Raw genomic sequence first — 14582 nt, forward strand, 5'->3', positions numbered from 1 at the left:
CAAGAAACTCGTTTTGCATTGGGAAAGGGCGAGCGCTGAAGGAGAGCAATGAAATGACAGCGAAAAGCTTAATGTGCAAATGGGTACGAATTGTAAAACAGGCAATCCTGCAGGCGACAGCAGCCGAAACTGTCGGCACTGGGACAGGAACTGTGCGTTTGTTTCGGGGACCCGTGCAGTCCCAAAAACTGTGACAGGAAGTTGGGTGAACACACGCATGCTTACACGGGATGCGGTTTGAATAATGTATTAACGAATCGACAATTCGCATAATTTGTGCCATGGAAAACCGTAACGTGCAGTCCGATCTTTACCAGTTCCGTTGAGCTGATTTGAATGGTTCATAGTTTAAGCTGAGTTAAAGGTGAGATTAAGCGCGAGGAATAGGTTGTTGCTGCTCGGATTAAACATCTTCCACTACCGTGCGTGGTGCACAGCAAGGAATATTGTATTTTATTGTTTAGATTTAGATTTATATTATTCTATCATCGACACAAAAAGAGCATCACCAGTACCGTTAAGCAATTCTACTTGAATCGACTACCAGCTAAAACAACGGTACTGCCGAGAAGGATCCCTATTTGCATAACGCCTGTCGGTCGGGTCTGACCGGAACGGAGCAAACCGAAAGTACCGATTGCATTGGAATCATAAATAAATAAATTCCTGCCTCAGAACGTCCCTGTGCCGTTGCCGTTTCTTGACCATGCCCGCATCAAGCGTTCTACCTGTGCAGCAAAAGATGTTTACAGTCCTCATAAAACATCCTTTTTGGTCTGTTTTGTTTTACTCGAATTACTCGAAATGGACGGGTCCTTCCATCCATCCGGTTGGGTCGCATGTAACGGGAAATCGGGTTTTTGGAGTGTCCGGCTTAATGCGTTTTTATGCACAGTTAGGTTACGGTAACGAATTGTAACACAGACACACAGAGAGCGTACGTGTGTCTTGGGCAATGAATCCCGTCAAGTTGACGCAAATGAAGAGATTTCAACGGCAAAGACCTTGACGCAATGGGGGATGAAGTAATGAATTTTGCACGCATATAGAACAATCCCTCGGGACCATGACGTCTTCGTGCGGGTTGAGGTCGAGGATGGTGGGTTTGTACCGTCGGAAGGGGTCCATTCTTTCGAATCACATGCTTCGTTTGGAGTTTGATTATTTCGTACATCAATTTCGTTCACTTTATCAGTTCACAAATGTTTTCATCCACGCGTTGTCGCATTCGTTGCCTTCCGAAACTGCCACCAACTACGCCCGATTGCCTCGCACACCCAGTAGTTTAGGGACCCTTAATCGTCGGCTAACGACTGTTTTGATGTTGATTTGTCCTGTTTCTGATGTGAACGGTACGGTTTGAGATGATTTTTTTGTTTGCTCACTGTTCAAATTAAGACATTTTTAGCATCACTGCAGACAGTTCGACGTTTGTCGGCAACGGAGAACACATCGATGCCTCCATTCACCCGTGTGTCGGAGTCGGGCTGGCTGTAGTTTTTCCGCGATAAGATGTGCTACACGTCGCGCCATGGTTTTGTTGAGGGTTTGATTCGTGAATCGGCACTCGATGCTCCTATCAATGAATGTACGCGCTGCTGTAGGCACAGGACAACCGTGTCATTGGTTCTGACGAACGGAAGCAGAGAGATCAAAGATAGAGGACGGGGTTTTTTTTTGTAGCGTTGCTGACAGCTGGTGAGCTTGGTTGACCATTGACAAAATGAAGCGGATTGGAGCAATGTATAATTTTGTACATTATTGGCGATAACCCTTGATGACACCTGAGGCTGATGTGCGCTGGTTTACTGGATGTTGCGGGGTATCGCTCTAGCCATCTCTTGTTTTTGTCCTTCTAATGTCATTAGTTTTGGGTGGTGCTTTGAATGGATTCATACCCGGTCTGGTGTAGTTAAATGGGCGAGTAAAAACCGGTGGGCAATAAAACGACATATTGAAAAGAGCCAGCAGTCACCGAATTCCACAGTTCACTGCTAGTTGTGACATGATTGCCGATTAAAAGATCACACGGATTGTCGGAAGTAAAAGTCTTTTTTCTTCTGCGAAGAAACACGAAAGAGATAATTCCACCTCTTGATGTACGAGAACATGTGGAACGTGGCTTCATGAGAGAGCAAAAGCGAATGAATCAAGCTTCAGCAACGCGATCTCCACCTGGTAGTCCGATCACCCAACGCTACGTTGGCGAATGATCATATTTTATGCAATGGTGTGCAGAAATTGCGATCATGGACCTTGGAACGCATTCGTCATCCCAGTAGCAAATGGGATTGGACCTGTTGAAAATGCAACACGCTAATTGATTGGTGTCGAGCTTTTGTCGATCATATGGGCGATGCAATGAGACGGACCGGGTTGTACGGAGCCGGGAGGTCCCCGATCGGGCTGCATCCTCGCCCGATGCCCAGTTGACAGGGCATTGACAGGGCAGGCGAATAACGATGATATCATAATGGATAGCCGGATAGCGGTCGGTCCGACGCCGTTAGTCTGCGGGGAGGTCCTTGAGATTCCACGAACGAACGCACCCTCACCGGTTCGCTGTGGGGTCACACAAATTGCACGGGTTTGCAAAAGCTGATTAAATCGATCACATTATACTGTGCTCGGGAGCAGCTACAGCAGCTCTTTTTTGCATCCAATTTTTCGCATAACCTAGGAGGTCTCCGTCAATCAAAAAACCGTGATCCATAGAACGAGGTGGACCCACAGGGACGCAAGTCAATGAAGCTGTCAGGATCCTCCAGGAATTTTCCACGCAGCGTATTAGCTTACCACGTATCGTGCGTAACGTGGCCGGAGGTCCCCGGAGAAAAAAGGTCTTCTAACCGTTCTCGAGGTGAAGTTCGCACAAATGTTTTGGCAAAGACCGTAGACCTACCAGCCTCGGGTAAGGTCAGAGGCGATGTTTGGTGGACGCGATTCGCAAAACTATTGCGGCTTCAGTATCCAGTTGTGTGATAGGCAATTTGCAGGGAGCAAACAACCAGAAAGCACTCCTCGCTCGGTAAATCAATCCGATGCCACCGTAAAGTGACACTTTGTGTCGGGCGGACCACTTGTCGGTCGGCGTACCTGTTGCCGGTGCCATGTTCTCAAAAATCTTGGAAGGCGCAAGCGCATGTCGCATGTGATACGGTTTGCCAAAATGGTGGGCCACAGTCCGAAAAATGCCTCGAATTTCTTTGGCATAACACGAACCCCCAACCGGCACTGGCCGTGAATCTCAGTGAACGGTGTTTTAGGGTTGTCCGGAGCGCAACCGGTTTCGGATTACCGTGTTAGCCGGTTTATCGGTTTAACTGTCGTCGTCAAGCTGGGAAGTTAACTCGAGATTGTGTTTTCGGGGTCTTTTGGGCGCTCTGAGCGCTCTGATAGCGAAGAAGAGGATCTCAAGAAGATAAGAGCCAAGAAGCGAAGATGCGACCAGGCGCAAGCAACAGATGACACGCTGGTGTCGTTTAGGCGTCAGGTTACATAACAAGCGCATCGGAACTGTAGGAGAATGTGGAATTGGTGCGTTGTGCGCAACACGTCGCAGTGCTTGGGAATTATCTTAATGGGTAAGCGGAGGTTTATCGTTGTAGCACAGGGAAAGTGTCGATAGTGAGATCAATTGTGTGTTGTTGATTGCTGTTTTTGGGAAAGCGATGTAAAAATGATAAGGAAATAGCTTGGTAGCAATAAATTATGAACATGTTGAGAGACATAAGTTTTGAATGTTGAAAAATTCAGCAAACGATTGGAATATGATCTATTGAATTTTCGAAGTTATTCAATTCCTTCCCTCTCTCTCTTTCTCTCTGCCTTCTTCAAAAATATTATAAAATCTTACGTAATTATTCAAAGATGCTGCCCCTTAAAGATCATCAATAATATCAACTCACCAGCCAAGACGGTTTGTGTTTTCTCTAAATAGTAGATTAATAGTTTCAGTTCTAGTATCGTCTTCTGAGGTATTGACTACGGTAATCCTAGCGACATCATCAAGGCCTTTTGTCAAGTATTGAAAATGATGCCGACAATCTTCTCAGCGAATTCTTCAGAACAATCTTGGATGTGCTGGGAACCAAAGATTTGATGGGACAGTACTAATACCAGATGGATAAGATTGTTAATATGAATTTGCATGACTTCCTTTCTAGTTTGTATAATTTAAAATTAGAGCCTGATTAAATCATAACTTCTACATTAAACTATGGAATGGTAAAGCAGACCAAGTGTGCTGGAACCACTGAATCACAAGAAAATAAACTACGTTATAGAAATCATTATACTCCCAAAACGAGTGAACTTCTCCGCAGGAATCAAATCAACTGTTTCTCCAAATGTTGCACCCTGAAATGGCCCGCACAGGGGTTGATTAGTTTTCACCCGGGCGAGCAAAAGCAATAGACGAAGAAAATCGCAATTGTGCCACGGCCGTCGGGACATGCCCTTTGCTTTTACCCACCGTTTCCCACCAATTTGCTCATTAATCAAAAAACCCCATCCGTCCATTTTCATAAATAATTGTTTCACACGAGAACCGCCAACCGGGTGTAGTGGCCCCGAACGGGCGCGAAAACAAAAGGCCGTCCAAAATCAAAACACAAATATTGCGGACGCACATCACGTGGAAATTGGTTCGCCGCGGAGGCCAAAGGCCCTGAGAGCTTACGCGATCGCGATAGAAGAAATGGTAGCACCACAACGCCCCTGAGCCGTAAAAGGGGTTGAAAGAGGAACGAAGGAAACCACCAGCACCCATGATTTTTCCGGGCGCGGTACTGAACTGGTTCAATAAATTTTCGTAAATTGAAAAATCAATTTCCAATCGTTAGCTCAAATAGATGCGCTTCTCATTTGCTGATGGTAAGGGAAAAAAGCTGCCCGAAAAGTGGGAATTAATTCGATCGGAATCTCTCGGCAATCACCGGCAATCGGAACCGTGCGGAAGGGCGAGCGAGCGAAGAGGAGAAGAGAGAGGGGAATTGGAGTTGTGTGGCCGCCACCGCCGCTACCGCTAAGTGATCGATAATCGGTGCTAAACGGATTTGAACCTGATCGTCCGTTAAACCGCACCCGGCACTTTATATGTTGCCGAGTGCACACACTCAGACGCTATGTTGTGGGTATGTAGCTTTTTTTTGTTTTGTCTGTGGAGAGTTACCTGTTTTTTTTGCTCCCTCTTTCGATCGTACCACCCCACCCCGTGCATGGGGATGCAATGCGTATGAAGAAGTGTCGAATCATGTTCCGAGCGGTGAGATTCGGTGTTTGGAAAGTGTGTGCGCGCGCGCGCGCCACCAGACCACTTCCACAGGGCCTATGTTTAATGATATGCTTTCGCACACCGTTTTACGGTTAGGATTGTAGGCAGGAGCCTCGTAGTAGCATATGTGGGGTTTTCCGATGTGTCCGAATATCTTGAAGTAGGGAAAGGTTGAATGAGCTCCACAAAACTCGCCGGCCTCAGCCACAAAAACCCTCGAGCCTGACCCCCGAAGGGTACGGGGAGAGCACCCGAAAAACAAAACGCTCGTTTCCGATTTCCGCAGGCGGCATCTTGAAGGGGAGAGCACCTTTGCAGCACCTTTGCAAAAGGAAGGGCCAAATTAATAGGATCAATACGTAAACAGTCCGGTCCGGTCGGTGGCGCATGTCGTACAACGACAACTTCCGGTGGATGTTTTATCAGCAGGCAAGCGCGTGGTCCAATTTGGCGCGATCTGTCCAGCGCACGTGTCCCGCGCACGGGATGGGTCCCGAAAAAACGGAAGCACAGTGTCACTATCACGCCGGCTGGTGCGCTTGATGAACTTTAATGTCGATAATTACGTACGGATGATAGCAGCCGATTGGTTCCTTTCCATGCCTAGGCCAAGCTTATTTGTATCGCGTTAAACTTTCCCTCGTGTCTGTGTGTTTGTGTCTAAAGGATGTGTTGGCAATTACACTGGTGTTTTTGGTGAGCCATCATCAGCAGTCATAATAGTGTAAGAGCAACTGCATCCGATGCACTTGCTCGTGCCGTGTCGGGTTTGTGTTGTTTTTTTTGCTTGTTGCGACTACGGCGACTTCACTTTCCCACTCGATGGAACACTCGATTGGGGAAACTGTTGAATCAGCGGGGGTCACACCAGTGGGCTGGTTCGTGTGCTTTTTTGTTTTTGTACGCAATCGAAGGACACCCGGTCAAAACAGCTGACCGATACGGTTCCGTTTAATTAGCGCCGTTGGGTAGCCTGGGTAGCTCCCTCAGGGTGAAGGATGCCCCAGACGTATCCCCAAGACGTTGAATATAAGCTACAAGCGCAAGGGCGAGCGGAGGGCTCCCCAGACGAAGAGGGGAGGCAGCGGACATGGAACAGCAGCAACAGGCAGCATGTCTCGGTGGAGAAAAGCAATAATTAGCTACAACAATGTTTACAGCCGATAATGATAGGTGAGGGCCTATCGATGCGAAGGGAAATAGTAAAGTCATCGAAGGTCGGAGAGTCTGCTCGCGGTTGGGCCGTTGTCTAGTTCTCTGTGGTTGGATAGTTCGATACGTCGATCGGAACAGTGTGTGCTGTGCGCTGTTGGACGAGCCTTCGGCGTATTCTGGGCCGCTTCCGGGGACGTGTAGGTCTCGGTGCGCAACGGCTTATTCGTGTCCGGTTTGGAGGAGCCTATCGATTGGAGAGCGCCCTCACAGTGGATGGTTTCGTTTTGCTTCCAGCTACTAAGTTGAGCAGTTTAGTGAGGCTTGTTACACGATGTGCGCAGATCCATCACAGTTACGAGCATGTGAATTTAAACCACTACAGGGTGTGTGCGTGTGAAAAATTTCCAATAACTATGGACAACTGCGTAGCAAAATTCCTGAAATATTTCTCAATGTCCGAATATTGATGATGGAATTGTTGCATTTATGAGTTGTATCTCCTTATTAAATATTCCATTCCAATCGCGTTTGTACCGGTTATCGGGTATAATTCACCAAGGGCCAAAGGCTACGGTATGATCGGAAGCTACAACAATGCTTGTTAACCGTCCGACAATAAATGTTTTCCCAAGTCACGCTCGTAGAACGCAAATCACTCGCGCAATTAGTCTGTCTTCGATTGTATTTCGTCAAGTGTCGAATGTTCCTCGCGAGAGAGGGAGGAAACCGGCAAAGAGTAGGAGCGAAGTTGCGAAGGGCCTGAAGAAGATGACCTTTTCGATTGATCCGTCCAAACGAATGTGACTTTAGGGTTGTGGCGATCGATCGCTGACAGCGAGTCATGTTTTGGAGAATCGATTTGAAATCCGTTTCTTGTCTCGTTTTGCTTCGCCGTTCGAAATAAATGAAAATGCTGCTGGAGGATTTTTTTCACCACTTGTTTCCGTTTCGACTTAGCATCATCTGCATAACTGGCCAGCCCAGCCAGTCACATAATTATGTGTATAATTTTGGACGTTACAAAACAAAACCATCAAGAGCACAAAAAAAAACACGATCAAACAGAGCCATATGTCTTTAACGCTCACATTATCAGGCAGGTTGATTTAGAAGTGCGTTTTTATTCTCCCAATGACTGATGTGTGTTTCACAGCACACAATCAAACAAAGGAACATTGTCCGGTGGTAGAGAGGCAAAGACAACCCGAAAAAAAATCCACTAACCGCTCGGGAGGGACATTAATTATTTCGATGCGTTTGTTGCGCAGCAAATTATGCGCCCAATTTAGCGAAAACGCGTTTGTTGCGCAGTGCATCGGGACGATAAAATTGATCGCGTTTATAAAAAAAAAACACACACACAACAATCCGATCAAGCTGGCCGGTTTGATAGCAAGCTGCGTAAGGCCGGTTCCGCTGGGACAATTATTACGGTTCAGCATCGCTAGAATACCGTTGGATTTGTTTTTGCAGTACCAAAACCTTTGTTCCTCGTCACCTGCTTGGATGGAATTGATGGGTGGTGAACAAAAATTAAAAAAAAAAAAACCTATGCTGCACTTACATTTTTAGGCATTGGTTCGTGACGAAATGAAGGATTTTTTATTCGGGTGATGGTTGCGCAGCTCTTATCGTTTCACTGCGGGGACAAAGAACGCCCTTTGATGAGCTGGTTGGCCGGTTATCAACTGCTGGGAAAATACTTTTATCAAATGTATTCCGCTTCCGTTGGTTCCGGCAGGCTTGATAAGGGTGATTTTTTTAAGGATTTTTTTTGGAGGATACGCGTCCAATCGTCCTAGGGAAATGGAAAAGGCTTTTCCTTGCTGTATACTAATACGAATGAAGAAATTTAAACATACTTTCAAATATTATTTGTCATCCTGGCTTTTTGATTACCTGTTTTCTTAAAGTTTTCCGAAGGAATTTCCAACAAATTTATTTTGACTTTCGACAGACCTTAAAGTTTGAAATAAAATCCTTAGAAATTTTCGGACAAAGATGAGTTACATTGTCCTAACACAAAATGCAATGTAGTTAATTTAAACCATCTATAAACAAGATATTTAAAGTATAAAATATTCAATTCTTGACTTTTTCTTGGCCTGGCCATAAACATAAATCGGCGAGCCGGTAGCTATTACATCGTTAGCTCTGCCCCAAACAAAGATGCTCGTTGATTGACAGATGCTTTCCGCTGGCGCAGCAAAGAAGATTGTTTGCGCAGGAACACACCACGCCAAAAGCTGGGCGGAAAAAAATCTGCAAAAGTCCGGCAAAGCATGTCCAACACCTGACCGTAAAGTATGCAGCAAACTTTCGCTGCGTTGAGAACGAAACCGTGGCAGTTTTTGGGAGAGAAATTTCGCTTTCCTTGCGATCGATCCGGCGAGTTTCCGTTTGCCTTTGTCCTCGGTCGGTCCGGTCCGAACCATCTGGCATCTACGGTTCGCGTAAACGTTTCGTTTTGCAAACCCCAAAACCTTGGTTCTGCACCACGGTCCACCACGGCCCCGTTGGGAGGACACGCACACACACACACACACCGTCGTTGGAAGCGAAAAATATTATGTTCACTGTGCAACGTGCAATTAAGTGCATTTTGGGACGAGATCGCTTCGGGACGATGGAAGCGCCAGGCGGAAGAAGCGCGATGACAAAATAACACATAAAAGCAGGCATCGTAAAACGTGTAATTTTTCGGAGACAAACATTGCATTAATCGATCATTAGATGCGATTGAATCGTGCGCTGGCCAGCGGTTCGGGCAGCGTGTGTGCGTCCGCATTCTAATTGCACGTCGCATCAGGTGTTCGGATTCGGATGTGCTGGTGATTCGGAAGTGGTCGGACGGAATGAAAGCAAAAGCACTACAAAACGGCCACAATGCAGCAGCATTTGATGAAATCGTTTCGATAAGCAGCAAAGTGGGGAAGGATGGGTTTTTGTGTGTAATGTTTTGCGATCCGATCGCCCGTTGATAGTGGCCGTCGATGATACGAATTGGCTGGAGGGTCCTTGGCATGCAACAAGCTCCTAACGATGCAGAAGGCTCCCGGAACGATAAAAAAAAGAAATGAGCTGAAAAAAATCTGCCGAAACGGCCGATTCCAGGTGGAAAAGTGGCATTTTCGTTCGCTTTCGTTTTCGTCAAACGTGCGTCGGAAAGCGCTCGCTGTCATCTGTCGCAGGATCCGCTCGTTGTCGATCGCTTAGACACCGAACAGGGTGCTCGCGTGACGTTCTAGGTGGTAATTTATGGTCAAATTAAAACCATCAAACAATTAATTTACAAGTTATAAACTTTAACCAGCAGTAACAACGCAACCGAATTATTGCCGCAGAACTACATTCGGGGTGCTGCAGTCAAGCAGCTTGGACAGTTTAATCAAATGCAAATGGAACTACTGCTGTTGACAAAATGGCAAGTAAGCAATAAACATTGGAGTTATGAAAAATGATGATAATTTTATCGAACTCCATTAGTCGCATTGTATGGCGCGGCAGGGTGGCACATTTTTACATTTGAATACAAATGATGATGATCATCATATTTTGTTGCTAATAGTGCATAGGGCAAATGATGCTCTTTAGCATCAAGTAGGTAACTGGGGGAATCGTACGTTGTTTTGAGGATTTCATCAATTTTTTGAGAAGCAACAAATTTTGGCAGTGCAAAAGAGCCTTCCTCCAGCAGAGCAGTGATAGATTACTGTGAATCTCCTAAAAGAGGACAAAACAACCCCAAATTCTAAAAATAATCACATAATTTCTAATGTGCAACATTAGCCTGGATGCAACGACAAACAAACGAATTTGTTGCAAAGAAAGAAAACAAAACGCAACCGTGGGAGATTACTGTTGGCTAATCCTCATGCTACGTATTTTCAGCCTCCATGCTGCCGGGAACCGATAATCTTTGAACCTACGCGAATGTCGCTTTTTTACCGAATGTTTTCGCTTGCATTTTTGGTTGAAATTATGAGACCGCCTGTCTGTCATCATTACACATGGAATCATGTTGTGAAATTATTCTCAATGCTGAATCAATTCACAATGCTGTCGATCGGCGTGACAAAAACTGGTCTATTGGTGAATTTGATTGAGCTACTTGAAAAAAAAATACTCTGGAGAGCAACATTTGATAGTGCGCACACTTATAATTAATATTTGGAGAGGATTTTTTCTCATACTTTACAAAATTGACCACCAAAAGGGTATCACGGAGGTGATGGCATATTTCACCCCATGGTAGAATCAATTTGCATAGTGTTGGTCGCATGCAAATTCCCGCCAAGAATTCAACTCACGAGACGATCGTCATCGTACGATTTGTGTAAACTGGCTGATAGTGGTGGTTGTGTCACAATAAATAACTTAATCAGTGTTCTATGGATGTTCATTTCGGTTTATTTGCACAACATGGTGCAATAGAGTGGCGAAAAGTAAGTGTGTATGGTGAAATAGATTAGAAATTACATTGTAGATGGCCTACTCCACATGATTAAATTATCTCAGGGCTTGCTCAGATGTGCACAGGTAGAACTTTCTTTACTTATTGTAGGAATTCTAGGTTATGCCTACACTGCCTACTCACTAATCTAAACTGCTAATACGGAGAAAGATAGTGTCGGGACTATCCTGAATTCATGTCTCTGTAGGTTGCTAAGAGGCCTTGCGATTTAAAAGTTGAGGTTATGTTGAATCAGTGCACAATCTATAGCCGATGTCATTAGGGAAGCATTTTTCAATTATATGCCGGGAATTGTAATCTAAAATGTTCTCTCTGTCCGAAGATGTTCTTCTGTGTTGTAGATATCAGAGATCTTTGTTGTGGTGATCGATACTGTGGATATGTGGATATGTAATGCAGAAGAAAGCATCCTTCATTTCTTGTCAGATTCGTTGTTTCGAATACCAGGAGATCATCTACGATCCCCCTCAGATATGCTCTAATTTTATGTTACATACGACTATTTGCTTTGGAGAACTGAGGAGTTAAGCAGGTTCAGTTGCCCATTGCACAACTCTAATGATGTAGAAAATCCTCGTTAAATAGAAAAGGGTACGATCCGCCCAATAGTTGAACGACTGTTTAGACGACTATTGAAACTCGTGAAATATTGACACCTTTCCGTCTGGCACATGCGTGCCCGCGAGTTTACATGCGAGACGTGTCGAACGATAAACTAATTGAATTTCACCTCGTTGCGTGAATGCTGATTCACTTAGAAACACCATCCTCGATTCCCATCATTATCTTGAAGCGGACACACAAAATGAAAGATGCAGGATGGGGTAAATAAACAAATGACACACCGTAAATCACACTATCTGAGCTTACCTTGCAAAACGCAGGGTTGCGAGGCTGGCAACTGGTTGGTCCGTTTGGGTGATGTCCATTTGTAGCTTTACCGTCGGGTCAATTACGCCGTCGAATATCTGTCAAACATTCGAACTTCAATCAACCGGACCTGAAGCGATCGAACCGCCACATGGAAACACTCCCGCGACCGACTGCCGGTAGATCCGGCGGCAGTGGGGTATTTCCATTTTGTCTAATGAGAAATTACCATAATGAATCTTTTGTGCGCCTCATACTTAGTGCTGTAGCCCGTGTGTATACCGTCCTTCATTGTTTGGGATGTTACTTGGCACAGGGATATGTTGTGTTTCCCGTCTCTTCTTACGATCGGTTCCGTGTGGCCACCCAATCAATCCATCCTTTCGGTTGGTCAGCTGTGGTTGGGCTCTTCGCAGCCCGAACCACACAAAAGTCTTCCACGGCGGAGAAGCATCGTTTGCGCACTTGCTGCCGCGAGCCGTGGCTGCGTACACGATAAGTACCGTATAAGGACACGAAATTACCTGACCTTCTTCTATGACTATGCAGCTGATCGATACCGGTCCTCGTGCGCTCGCATGTTGGGGTTTAGTCCCCCGTCATCATTGGTTAAGCATCGTCTTCGTAAAATTCGGAGCTCATTCGGACGGTAATTACCTGCCACCACGGTCCATGGTACTCCGGTCACCCCCACCACATCCCGTGACGTCTCCGCATTCGATCGATTGACAGGCCCCAGCAAGGGGACGGTCAGTGGAGCGGTACGCAGCGTGTGAAAAATTATGATTTGTAACGATTTACGAAAGCCAAGTCATCAGTCGTTCGGACGTCCCGTGCAGTTGACAGGGGGGTTTGAACGGTACCGTCACTACCGCACGGTTTTGAATGCCAAATTGCTTGCACGTCGCTAAACGATCATACCGTACCCGTACAATGTGTGTGCGTGAGTGCGCGAGGTTGGCCTCACACAGGCGGAAATTACGCGTTACGCGCTCGATCGAGTGCGTTGTCTTGAAAGGTCGCCCCAAATTATGAGAGGGTCGTTCGCCCATCTCCGCAGCTTTGGTTGGACTGTCAGATTCGGCCCATTGTACGGAGGTTGAAGTGCTGAGAATGAAGTACTGGGGCACTTGTCGGGTGAGTCCGGCATCTGATTACGGATCGCTGGCAGTCGATGATAGTACTAGACCTTTTGACCTTTCTTGCAGTTGATTGGTTCGGCGATGCTGACAGTTGGACATACCGACCATCACGTGAGAGAACAAACGACAGGCAGATAGGATATTGGATGCTGGTAAAGTAGACAAAAGAGGAAGTTTACTACAAATCATGTACGATGTAGATAGTTCTACGACATAACGAAAGAACAACATTATTTCCGTTCGAACATTTTGTGTGCTAGATGTGATGAAAGAAGAGTTGAAGTTTGGGTTTTGAATTTTATGAAAATATAGATTTGGACAAGGTATTTGAAAAATAAACGTCTAGATCATGCATATGGATCAGTCACACAATGATATAACTTGATTTTAAGCCATTCAATATCTTCTTCTGAGTTTCCCAAGAGTTCAGGAGAATCCGTGCATAGTTCCAGAGTTCCCCACCAGGAGAAGCTCCACAAGACTTAATAAAACGCATGATGGGTATAATCGTTAGACTCCCATTCGGAAGCCACCATGTGATGATAATTGGTTGCGCTGATGTGGAGGTAATTGCATTTTCGATAGCCACCTCCAGCCGAAACCATCCTCTCCCACACCTGTACCATCTTGGCCGAAATACTCACGGTAACTCCCGGATGCAACTACCCTCACGCGTTGTCCCCACCGATTCGGTCACAATGCGAGCGTCACAGGTTCGTCGCTTGAGCTGTAGTTTCGAAGCTTAAGTAGCGTGACGGTTCAACCGTACCGTGAACCTTCGGCAATCCGCACACGGCAACGACAAGACACCGTTGTTGCATGACTGCAAAGTGCAGAAGCTGTAATTAGCCTCCAAAAAGGAAGCGAGCGAACGAATCTCATGTAGCAAAGGGTAACACGACAACAACGACGACCGCGACTCGAAGAATGGCCCAAAATGTGATGGTTGTTGTTGTTATATCTGTGAGTGAATGTGTTTTTCGGTAGTGATGATTTGCCACGCTGAAAACGCGACAAGTGTTGGCGCGACAACGAGTGCATCATGCCGCGTGGCCGGACCGGTTGGCCTCGGTTGACATGGCGGAGGATGGATCGGCAGGGGGGCGGGTAGTCATTCTCAAGTTCACCTTCATGACGCGGATTTTTCGCGTCGTTCAAGTGTGGCAAATTCGGCATCACGAGCAGACGTTCGGAACGCACGGTGGGGGCAGCCGTGGAAGGGAGCTTATGATCGGATGGTGCTGGCGATCGTCGTAGCAGCATCGGTTCCGCATAGGCCATGGGCGTGCTTAACAACTCGTTGAACTACGGTCCGGACATGAACACGAACAACACCGTGGCCGTTGCACCGTGGCCGTTACTTGTGGACCAAGTGGTCCCACTTGCGCAGAAGCGAAGACAATCAGCGAGCGCGGTCACGGTAGCCGAAAAGAACACGACATGGCGTCGCGCGCACATTTGGGCTGGTGTGGAATGAGTAATGATTATCATTAGGCGATGTGTGGACAAGGACATTCGCGCAGTTTCGCGGGAAGCGGACGGGACGGAACAAATTTGGCCTACTCGGACAGGATTGTGCATATTAAATCGGCAAATGAGCTGCTGCACGGTGGCGAACAGGGTCGATTGTTAGCCGACGCAATGAGATTTAGTTTTCCTAGTGCGG

Source organism: Anopheles moucheti, chromosome 2 (genome assembly GCF_943734755.1).
Source record: "Anopheles moucheti chromosome 2, idAnoMoucSN_F20_07, whole genome shotgun sequence".
NCBI lineage: Eukaryota > Metazoa > Arthropoda > Insecta > Diptera > Culicidae > Anopheles > Anopheles moucheti.